At 41.8% G+C, this 11,714-nt stretch overlaps 1 pseudogene; it reads right to left on the reverse strand.

Moving 5' to 3' along the window:
• Positions 1–10,555: 10,555 nt before the first annotated feature.
• Gm46314 lies at positions 10,556–11,714 on the reverse strand (annotated as a pseudogene).

Raw genomic sequence — 11,714 nt, forward strand, 5'->3', positions numbered from 1 at the left:
CACAGTGGGGCAGTCCTTGCCAGTGAGTGTCAGGCACTGGGGAGCAGACCTGGTGTGGTGCAGCCAGGCCTTCTGGAACAAACCACCCTGTTCATCTCGTTCTCCTCAGGCTCCTCTAGAGAAGCTCTTTCCCTCGCTCATCAGCATCACATGGCCACTTCTTTTCTTCGATTACAAAGGGAGCTATGTTAAGGTAGGCAGGGATGAGAAGGCAATGTTTCCTAAGAAGGAGAGAAGTCCAAAGCCCCCAAATCTAATGGATGGGGAAAGCCTAAACATTTGTTTAGTCTTCTCCCCTCCCCAAGCTGGGCAAATACTGGATTTGTCAGGTCTCTGAAGAGAGTTGCCAAGGCAACAGGGTTCAGTTCTGTCTAGGAATATACAGGAAGGGCAAGACAGGCCACCTGTGGTTGCACACTCGTTGGGTTTTGGGGGATGGGTTCATTGTTGACATTGAAGTCATTGTCACCACCCAAAAGATACTGAGACCCTTTCTTTTGCATGGTACACTATGCTGAACATAATCCAGGTATTACCCCGATGGAGTTCTCCCTCAATAGTGAAATTACAATCCAGGAGTCACACTGATAGGAATCATAGAAATGCTGAGCAGTTTGTATTTACTTTGTAGTTCGGTTTGGAGTACACACTGGGAAATCAAGGTGTTAGAGGAGCTCTGCTGTGTGGCCCAAGAAAGAAAACAAACTTATATCTCTGTGCTTTATTGTTCTCACACAACCTGCCTACCCTCTACAGGGCAGAAGCAGGGGCTAGAAGGGGTCTGGGAGAGGTATGGTCTTTCATCCTTATTCAAACTGCTTCTTTCTGGAAGCTTCTAGACTTAACCAGACAGAGCCAACACAAGGCCTCAAGGAACCTAGAGCTCTTACAGAAATGTCTCTCCCCAGTGGAAGGTCCACTCTCCTTTGTCTTTTGTTCTACATACTGTTTCAGTGTTTCAATGTTACCTCTCTACTTTTGGCATGATTCTCACATTCACAGTTTCCTCTGACTTTGCCTGTTTTTTGAGACATCTTCTGATTAACTTTACATTGTCTTGGCTCTCCATGCTATGTTCTTCTCCACACTTACACAATCATGGTCTCTGTTACAAATATAGCCCTTTATAGTCTGGTGAATATTTCATGTCTTTTATCTCAGTTCTCATAGCAATCTTCTAAGCCTGTGTGTAGAGTTTTGCCCTTTATTTCTGCTTTTAATGTAGTGACATCTTATTTAGATTTTTCTCTGTATTCCAATCTATTAGGTTTTTTTCCCCCCTTGGTGGTTTTTAATCTTTCACTTGGAACTGGTTTCATCTCTCTACATGGAATTGTCTGAAAGAAGGTTTCTGCTGGAGTCTGGCTCCAGCCAGGTTCAGGTCCCAAAGTAGAGGTGTGGAGTCGGGGAGAGAAGGGACTGACATTATCTGAGGGTAAATCAGGAGAGCTGGTGTTAATGGAAAAAAAAAAGGACACACCTTTTTGAGTCTATGATTGCATAATGGCTTAGTCACTAGCAATCTTGAAAGCAGACTTAATGATAACAAGAAATATATGATCTTTTCACAGATTGTTTTTAACCTAATTTAGTTCTATTTTTTAATATCCAGAATGAATGAAATCATCAACTTTAGTGCTGTATTTTTCTTTGAAGCAAAGGCAGTAAGTTCAGAAAGCATCTAAGTCCCCATTGTTCTCTAAGGTCCAGCAACCCCAGCATGTGCCCTTTGCACCTCCTTCTGCAAGGTCCTGGCTTTCTGGTCAGCAGGCACCAGACATCGAGTCCTGTGAAACAAACCCATGAGAGCAATTTCCATCCCTCCAGGGGCATGAAGCAGTGTTTGCACCAGGAAGCAAAATAAGCATTGAGCCATTTCCTAATTGTGTTCCTATGTGCCTTGGTCTTAGAGTATGGGTCTCTTCTCATCAACTCCTCAAAGGGAAGGTCTCACTTCTTCCTCTTCTTCCATTGTGCCTTACCATCCTAATCCCTTCAATGTATGCTGCTGTATATGTCAGAGAGGGATCAAGCCAGTCTAGCTTCTTAACAGAACCTGCTTCTTGTGGGATGTACCTGGTCTTGCCACTCATTCTGAGAGCCTGGGCACATTGTTTCTCTAGTCCTTGTGCTTTCATCCTTAGGACCAGGTATACGTAAGAGTTCCTGGCACCATCTTTCAGTTAAGGACTGTGCAGCTTCTCTATTCTTGGTGCATACAGGGGGCACAAAGGGGATTCTTGCGCAGGAGTAGGCAGAATTATATGATTCCACAGTGGCAGACATTTGTTTCCAAAGATTTACTTTGTTTAACAAGACTGTTATTGTATACATTCATATCTTTTACCAAAGCCCATACAAAATTTCCCAAAGGAAAAGGCATAAGGAAACTCCCATAATGCATAGTCAGAATCATCAAAATGAAAGTCAAAGGATGCTGGGGATCTGTGATTCGAGATATCCACATGATGAAACTTTGTCAAGCAGCAGTGGTCAACAAAATTTCCGTTGGACTTTGTCCTATTTTGTCTTCTGCTGCTGTGATAAAATCCTGAGCACAACCAACTTGGAAAGGAAAGTTTATTCCATCTGACACTTTACAGTCCATCATTTCAGAGATTCAGGACAGGAGCTGAAGCAGGAAACAGGTGCAGAGGCAGGGACCATGGAGGAAAGCTGCTTCCTGGCTTATTCTCCACGGCTTGCTCAGTTTCCCTTCTTTTTTATTTCCCATTTCATTTTCTTAGTGTGGTGTCTGTGTGTGTGTGTGTGTTGTGTTTGAAGGAGTGGTACATTGTGCTTTAAGTTATCAGCACCTCTACCCACTGAACAATCTTATCAGCCTTCATCTTGTGATCACTTGCTCAGGGGTGGCATCACCCAGAGTGGACTGGGCCCAGGAAAAAACATGTCCAACTGAGTTGCCCACTGGCCACTGTGATGGAGCCTGTTCCTCATCTAAGGTTTCCTCTTCCTATAGGATTCTAGCTTGTATCAAGTTGACAGCACGCAGCTCAGACGTGTTGCTTTTGTTGTAGAAATATTTGTTCTTTTTTATTAGATATTTTCCTCATTTACATTTCAAATGCTATCCCAAAAGTCCCCTATACCCTCCCCTGGCCCTGCTCCCCTACCCACCCACTCCCACTTCCTGGCCATGGCATTCCCCTGTTCTGGGGCATATAATCTTTGCAAGACCAAGGGCCTCTCCTCCTAATGATGGCTTACTAGGCCATCTTCTGCTACATATGCAGCTAGATATACAAGCTCTGGGGGTACTGGTTAGTTCATATTGTTGTTCCTCCTATAGGGCTGCAGACCCCTTCAGCTCCTTGGGTACTTTCTCTAGCTCCTCCATTGGGGGCCCTGTGTTCCATCCAACAGATGACTGTGAGCATCCACTTCTGTATTTGCCAGGCACTGGCATAGCCTCACACGAGACAGCTATATCAGGGTCCTGTTAGAAATATCTTGGTGACATATGCAATAGTATCTGGGTTTGGCAGTAGTTTATGGGATGGATCCCCACAGAAATATCTTGGTGACATATGCAATAGTATCTGGGTTTGGCAGTAGTTTATGGGATGGATCCCCGAGTGGGGCAGTTTCTGGATGGTCATTCCTTCAGACTCTGCTCCAAACTTTGTCTCTGTAACTCCCTCCATGGGTATTTTGTTCCCCATTCTAAGGAGGAAAGAAGTATCCACAGTTTGGTCTTCCTTCTAATTGAGTTTCATGTGTTTTGCAAATTGTATCTTGGGTATTCTTATCAGTGAGTGCATATCATGTGAGTTCTTTTGTGATTGGGTTACCTCACTCAGGATGATATCCTCTAGATCCATCCATTTGCCAAGAATTTCATAAATTTATTGTTTTTAATACCTGAGTAGTACTCCATTGTGTAGATGTACCACATTTTCTGTATCCATTCCTCTGTTGAGGGGCATCTGGGCTCTTTACAGATTCTGGTTATTATAAATAAGGCTGCTATGAACATAGTGGAGCATGTGTCCTTATTACAAGTTGGAACATCTTCTGGGTATATGTCCAGGAGAGGTATTGCTGGATACTCTGGTAGTACTATGTCAAATTTTCTGAGGAACCACCAGACTGATTTCCAGAGTGGTTGTACCAGCTTGCAATCCCACTCTCAATAGAGGAGTGTTCCTCTTTTTCCACATCCTCACCAGCATCTGCTGTCATCTAAATTTTTGATCTTAGCCATTCTGACTGGTGTGAGGTGGACTCTCAGGAAATTTGCATTTCCCTGATGATTAAGGATGTTGAACATTTTTTCAGGTGCTTCTCAGCCATTTGGTATTCCTCGGTTGAAAATTCTTTGTTTAGCTCGTACCCCACTTTTTAATGGGGTTATTTGATTTTCTGGAGTCCAGCTTCTTGAGTTCTTTGTATATTTTGGATATTAGTCCCTTATCTGACTTAGGGTTGGTAAAGATCCTTTCCCAATCTGTTGGTGGTCTTTCTGTCTTAGTGACAGTGTCTTTTGCCTTACAGAAGCCTTGCAATTTTATGAGGTCCCATTTGTCAATTCTTGATCTTACAACACAAGCCATTGCTGTTCTATTCAGGAATTTTTCCCCTGTGCCCATATCTTCCAAGTTTTTCCCCACTTTCTCCTCTATAAGTTTCAGTGTCTCTGGTTTTATGTGGAGTTCCTTGATCCACTTAGACTTGATCTTTGTACAAGGAGATAAGAATGGATCAATTTGCATTTTTCTACATGCTAACTGCCAGTTGTGCCAGCACCATTTGTTGAAAATGCTGTCTTTTTTCCACTGGATGGTTTTAGCTCCTTTGTCAAAGATCAAGTGACCATAGGTGTGTGGGTTCATTTCTGTGTCTTCAATTCTATTCCATTGATCTACCTGCCTGTTGGTGTACCAGTCCCATGCATTTTTTTTTTATCACAATTGCTCTGTAGTACAGCTTGATGTCAGGGATGGTGATTTCACCAGAGGTTCTTTTATTATTGAGAAGAGTTTTTGCTCTCCTAGGTTTTTTGTTATTCCAGATGAATTTGCAGATTGCCCTTTCTAACTCTATGAAGAATTGAGTTGGAATTTTAATGGGGATTGCATTGAATCTGTAGATTGCTTTCAGCAAGATAGCCTTTTTTACTATATTAATCCTGCCAATCCATGAGCATGGGAGATCTTTCCACGTTCTGAGATCTTCAATTTCTTTCTTCAGAGACTTGAAGTTCTTATTATACAAATCATTCACTTCCTTAGTTAGAATCACGCCAAGGTATTTTATATTATTTGTGACTATTGTGAAGGCTGATGTTTCCCTAATTTCTTTCTCAGCCTGTTTATCCTTTTGTAGAGAAAGGCCACTGATTTGTTTGAGTTAATTTTATATCCAGCTACTCCACTGAAGATGTTTATCAGGTTTAGGAGTTCTCTGGTGGAATTTTGGGGGTCACTTAAGTGTACTATCATATCATCTGCAAATAGTGATATTTTGACTTCTTCCTTTCCAATTTGTTTTTTTTTTAAATTTTTTTATTACATATTTTCCTCAATTACATTTCCAATGCTATCCCAAAAGTCTCCCCCCCCCCACTCCCCTACCCGCCCATTCCCATTTTTTGGCCCTGGTGTTCCCCTGTACTGGGGCATATAAAGTTTGCCTGTCCAGTGGGCCTCTCTTTCCAGTGATGGCCGACTAGGCCATCTTTTGATACATAGGCAGCTAGAGTCAAGAGCTCCGGGGTACTGGTTAGTTCATAATGTTGCACCTACAGGGTTGCAGATCTCTTTAGCTCCTTGGATACTTTCTCTAGCTCCTCCATTGGGGGCCCTGTGATCCATCCAATAGTTGACTGTGAGCATCCACTTCTGTGTTTGTTAGGCCCCGGCCTAGTCTCACAAGAGACAGCTATATCATGGTCCTTGCACCAAACGCTTGCTAGTGTATGCAATGGTGTCATCGTTTGGAGGCTAATTATGGGATGGATCCCTGGATATGGCAGTCTCTTGATGGTCCATCCTTTCCAATTTGTATCCGCTTGATCCCCCTTTGTTGTCTAATTGCTGTGGCTAGAACTTCAAGTACTATATTGAATAGGTAGAGAGAAAGTGGGCAGCCTTGTATATGTTTGTCTCCATTTAGTTTGATGCTGGCTACTGGTTTGCTGTAAGTAGAAATATTTTTGATACTGTAATGGTCTTCACTCTTAATTTGAAACATTGTATCCTATTCAAGGGTCCTCCTCTGTCACATTTCCTTCATCCCTTTCTTTTCCCTAGAGCACTGGACAGATAAGTGAGGCTGTCTTATACTTTACACTATGCCAGGCAGAGTGGCACATCCTGTAATCCCAGCTCTGGGGCCCAAAACAGAATCAGGAAGAGTTCGAGGCCATCCCTAGCTATATAAGGAATTCAAGGTCACTCTGGGTTACTTGAGACCTTTTCCAAAAATAAATAAATAAATAAAACCCCAAAACCAAAACCTCACACCAATTATCCACTCTGGGAATGACAGTAAATCTGATATCATTACCTAAATACAGATTTCCTGAGTTATCCCTGGGGAAGTTGTTTTTATTTTTCAGATCTTGAACCCAATCAAGGAGAACCTACCAACCATAGTCACCAGGTCTCTGCCCTCTTCCTTATCTTCAGTCTTTTTCTTTTTTCCTTCTTTCTAATGACACTGACATTTTTAGAAATGTAGGCAAATCTTTTCCTGGAATGTACCTCACAGTTCCAGAATGTACAAAGGTGCTGTGTTGTCTTTTCCTCATTCAGGTTTAAAGTTTTTTGTTTTTTGTTTTTTTTTTTCCCTTTGGAGGAAACTAATATGTCACATCAGGAGTCACCTGGCGTGTGTGTCTCTTCCTTGGCCAGGCCACGGGACCATTCAGTGGTGGTAATAGCTGCTGTCTTTCCACATCTTGTCACCCAGCGGTCCTTACCCACTGTTTCTGCACGTGCCGCTGATTTCTGCTTGACACAGTTTCCCCCTTGGTGACTCTCAACTGGTGGTTTTCTATTGCTAGCTCTCTTCCTCTTAAATATTCTTTAACTGGCGTTCCCTCCCCGCTAAGGAGCTTCTGATTCACTCCCCACTCCAACTGTAGTTGTTTAATGTCATTATGGACTCATGAATTTTCTTGTTGTTAAAGTTTAGTTTTTTTTTTTTTCTGAGACAGGGTTTCTATGTAGCATAGCTGGACTAGAACCATTATAAAGCTCAGACTATTTTTGAACCATAACTCCCCTACCTCAGGCTCCAGAATACTGAAATAACAGACATTCACCGCTGTGCAAAGTTTAGATGTGCTCTAATATATTTTTACATTTTAATTTCATTTTCATTTTATTTTTTTTATGTATGCATGTGTGTTCCTGCTTGTTTGAATGTACACCATGGGTGTGCAGTGTTGTGGGCCAGCAGAGGGCATTGGATCTCCTGGAATTGAAGTTGCAGGTGATTGTGGACCTCCCAGTGTGGGTGCTGGGACTCTAGCTCAGATCTAGAGGCAGAAGGGCAAGAGCTCTTCACACTCAGTCATCTCTTCAGCCCCTCATTACTCACCCTTTATTTCCCCCCCCTACAGCCACCTTTCTCCTCCTCCTCCTCCTCCTCCTCCTCCTCCTCTTCTTCTTCTTCTTCTTTTTTTCAAGACAGGGTTTCTCTGTGTAGCTCTGGCTGTCCTGGAACTCACTTTGTAGACCAGGCTGGCCTTGAACTCAGAAATCTGCCTGCCTCTGCCTCCCAAGTGCTGGGATTAAAGGCATGCGACACCACCACCTGGCTTCTCTTCTTTCTTTTCTTCTCTTCTCTTCTCTTCTCTTCTCTTCTCTTCTCTTCTCTTCTCTTCTCTTCTCTTCTCTTCTCTTCTCTTCTCTTCTCTTTTCTTTTCTTTTCTTTTCTTTTTTTTTTGACAGAGTTTCTCTGTGTCACCTTGGCTGCCCTGGAATTCACTTTGTAGGCCAGGCTGGCCTCAAACTCATAGAGATCCACCTGCCTCTGCCTCCTTAAGGCTGGAAACAAAGGCATGTTCCAACATGCGCAGCTTCCCCTAATAAATCCTCTCTCTTTTTGTAAAGCTAACTTTAAAAAAAATTCTTCTCTCATATATTGCATCCCAATCTCAGTTTCTCTGAGTTTTTGATCTTAGCCATTCTGACTGGGTGGGCTGGAATCAAGAGCCTGCTGACAGGCGCCTGATATAGCTGTCTCCTGTGAGGCTCTGCCAGTGCCTGGCAAATACAGAAGTGGATGCTCACAGTCATGTATTGGATGGAGCACAAGGTCCCCAATGAAGGAGTCAGAGAAATACCGAGGGAGCTGAAGGGGACTGAAGCCCCATAGAAGGAACATCAATATGAACTAAGCAGTACTCTTAGAGTTCCTTGGAACTATATACCACTAATCAAAGAAAACACATGGTGGAACTTGTGGCTCTAGTTATATTTGTAGCAGAGGATGGCTTAGTTGGTTGTCAATGGGAGGCAAGGCTCTTGGTCCTGCGAAGGCTCTATGCCCCAATATAGGGGAATGCCAGGACCAGGAATGGGAGTGGGTGGGTTGGGGAGCAGGGCCAGGGGGAGGGGTTAGGGGATTTTTGGAGGGGAAACTAGGAAAGGGGATAACATTTGAAATGTAAATAAAGAAAATATCTAATAAAAAAGTTATAACATAAAAAAAAGAAAAAATTTCCATGATTCACCAGTTTGTGTGTGTGTGTGGTTTTTCAAATGTTTTGCCAAATCAGGGGAGTTTTAGCAAGAATTGGTGTTAGTTTTTTAAAAACTTGCATTAAATGTTTAAAATTAACCTCTTTATACTGGATGCTAAATATTAAGTATAATTCCTATTTCTATTTAGATGGTCATATGCTATTTTCTTGTTTGTTCAATCAGTTTACTGAGTTACATGAGAATGTAAGAAAGAAAGGCAACTGTGAATTCCTAGTATACATATAATACATTTATAATGTTAGTCCCAATACCCTTTTAATGGATTTATTAGATTCAGTTTGTTTATATTTTGTTTGGGATTTCTGCATCTATGTATGTGAAATATATTGACTGGTCAGGCCTTTTTTATTTTGTTTTGTTTTTTCACCAAACAATACCGTGTTTTATAAATTTTGACCAATTATTTCTCGTTCTCTCTCTCTCTCTCTCTCTCTCTCTCTCTCTCTCTCAATATATATATATATATATATATATATATATAATTTCAGCTGTTAAGTATATAAGATGATGAAGAAATTTTAGTTAGAAGGGGATACACCTGGAAAAGAAATTTCTTAAAGTCCATATACATGTTTCAAAACTGCTGAGTTTTGAGTTTGAGTTTGAGTTTTACATGAACTGTAGGCCTGCTAGAGTCATGTGTAGTGTATTAAAGCTACACTATTTGAATAGCTTATTAACTATGCATAAATCTAGTCAAGCAATGTGTCAACATGTAACACTGAACATGGCAATATATTCACTCTTTTGAACTTTACATCATCATTTGAAGCAAATTCCAACAGTATATACAAAAACAGCTTTGCATTTACAAAGGATTGTGTCCCATACTGATTAATCCAGGCAGTTAACTCATTGATTTATGCAACTTTATTGAAGAAAAATAATAGGAGAGCTATTAGTTGCAACTCACATCATTTATTCAGTGCTACATTAAACAGTATTGGAAGATAAACTAATAGCTCCAAGCCTCTTTTTTTTTTTTTTTTTTTTTTTGGTTTTTCGAGACAGGGTTTCTCTGTATAGCCCTGGCTGTCCTGGAACTCACTTTGTAAGACCAGGCTGGCCTCGAACTCAGAAATCTGCCTGCATCTGCCTCCCGCATGCTGGGATTAAAGGTGTGCACCACGCCCGGTTTGCTCCAAGCCTCTTAACAATTTAAATGAAAATTACAAAATGTTTTGAGACCCTATTTTGGTATACAAATAGTGTTTGTCTTCCAATTTCCATCCTCTGTAGCACAAGAATAGGTCATTCCTTTATTGATATGCATAAAATACATCATATTTTCTGTTCTGCTAATGCTCTAATTCAGTACCAATTCTCCAGCCACATCAGTTATGATCATAAAGTACATCATGTGACCTCCAATCTCTAATAGTGGAAGGTTTAAACAAGAATGGATGCTTCTAGAACAGTGCTGCTTCCTTTGATGTGACAGCTGAGCATCCATCTCCCTCCCCCTCAGATGGCTTCTTCAGCATGGTAGAACAGTGAGGATTGGTTTGGTCTCAGAACCAAGTTAGAGTGAAGACACTGGCCACATAATACACATGCTCTAGGTTTTAAAAAATCTGAATCTTGGGCAACTCTTTTCTTGTAACTACTTTACAGTTTCTAAAAGCAGTTATTGTCCAAAGCTAGAAGAACTTAGGTCTTCTCAGATGAACATGTGAATGAATGAAGGGAGGTAAACAAAAAATAAAATTAGAAAAGATGAGGTCTGATAGGGGAGCAGGTGGATAAGAAAGTCAAAAAAGGAACAGTAATTTAAAGTTTATTTCAGCTATAATGCAGGTTATTCTGACTTTAAGGTAGCATCACACAGCATACTTCTGAGACCATTCCCAAGATCTTCTGTTTTATAGATCCGTGCGATCTCTGGCACTAGGGGGTCATCTGAATTTGGATCACATAGCAGTGAACAAATGGATAAAAGAACTTTAGAAACAGTTAAAGCAGGAGACCAGTGTGATCTTAGAATATCAAGACAATTGATGTCATTACTGTTAATATTTGGATGATAAATTCTTGTTGTAAATGCAACCTTAGGTGGTTTGAAGAGTGAGTCTGTAGGAAAATAAATTGTCAAAAAGAATACACCACCTTGATATGGGCTGTCATTAGGTTACATAATTGTGGCTTGCCAATGAAACATGTCATCTCCAACTGGACCTGCAGAACATTGTACTGGAGGGCCATGAACCAAATCACTAAGTTCCTTTTTTTTAAAAAATTTTTTTATTGGATATTTTCTTCATTTACATTTCAAATGTTATCCCCTTTCCTGGTCTCCCCTCCTAAAAACACCCTCCCCCTATCCTCTCCTCCCTCTCCCTGCTCACCAACCCACCCACTCCTGCTTCCTGGCCCTGGCATTCCTCCACACTGGGTCATAGACCCTTCATAGGACAAAGGGCCTCTCCTCCCATTGATGACCAACTAGGCCATCCTCTGCTGCATATGCAGCTGGAGCCATGAGTCACACCATGTTTGCTCTTTGGTTGATGGTTTTGTCCCAGGGAGCTCTGAGGGTACTGGTTAGTTCATATTGTTGTTCCTCCTTTGGGGCTGTAAACCCTGTCAGCTCCTTGTATCCTTCCTCCAGCTCCTTCATTGGGGATCCTATGCTCAGTCCAATGGATGACTGTGAACATCCACCTCTGTATTTGTGAGGCACTGGCAGAGCCTCTCAGGAGATGGATAGCCATCTTAGAAGGGGGAACAAAACACTAAGTTCCTTATTAATCCATTTCAGCGCCATAGTCTGTGCTTTTCGCCGGGCTCCTTACTATCCTGATGTGTACTCAAAGGTCCTGCTAAACTCTTGATTATCCCGATGGTGAGGAAGGATTGTCTCTTCCTCTCACACTGGCTCAGGCGTGCGCAGGGCACAGCCACAAGTTGTCTGCTCCGACAGAACTATTGCCAGCTGCCAAGCTCACTCCCTGCCACCTTCCAGTTGGCCATCGCCTCCAT

The sequence above is a fragment of the Mus musculus genome, chromosome 12 (genome assembly GCF_000001635.26).
Source record: "Mus musculus strain C57BL/6J chromosome 12, GRCm38.p6 C57BL/6J".
Taxonomy (NCBI): Eukaryota; Metazoa; Chordata; class Mammalia; order Rodentia; family Muridae; genus Mus; species Mus musculus.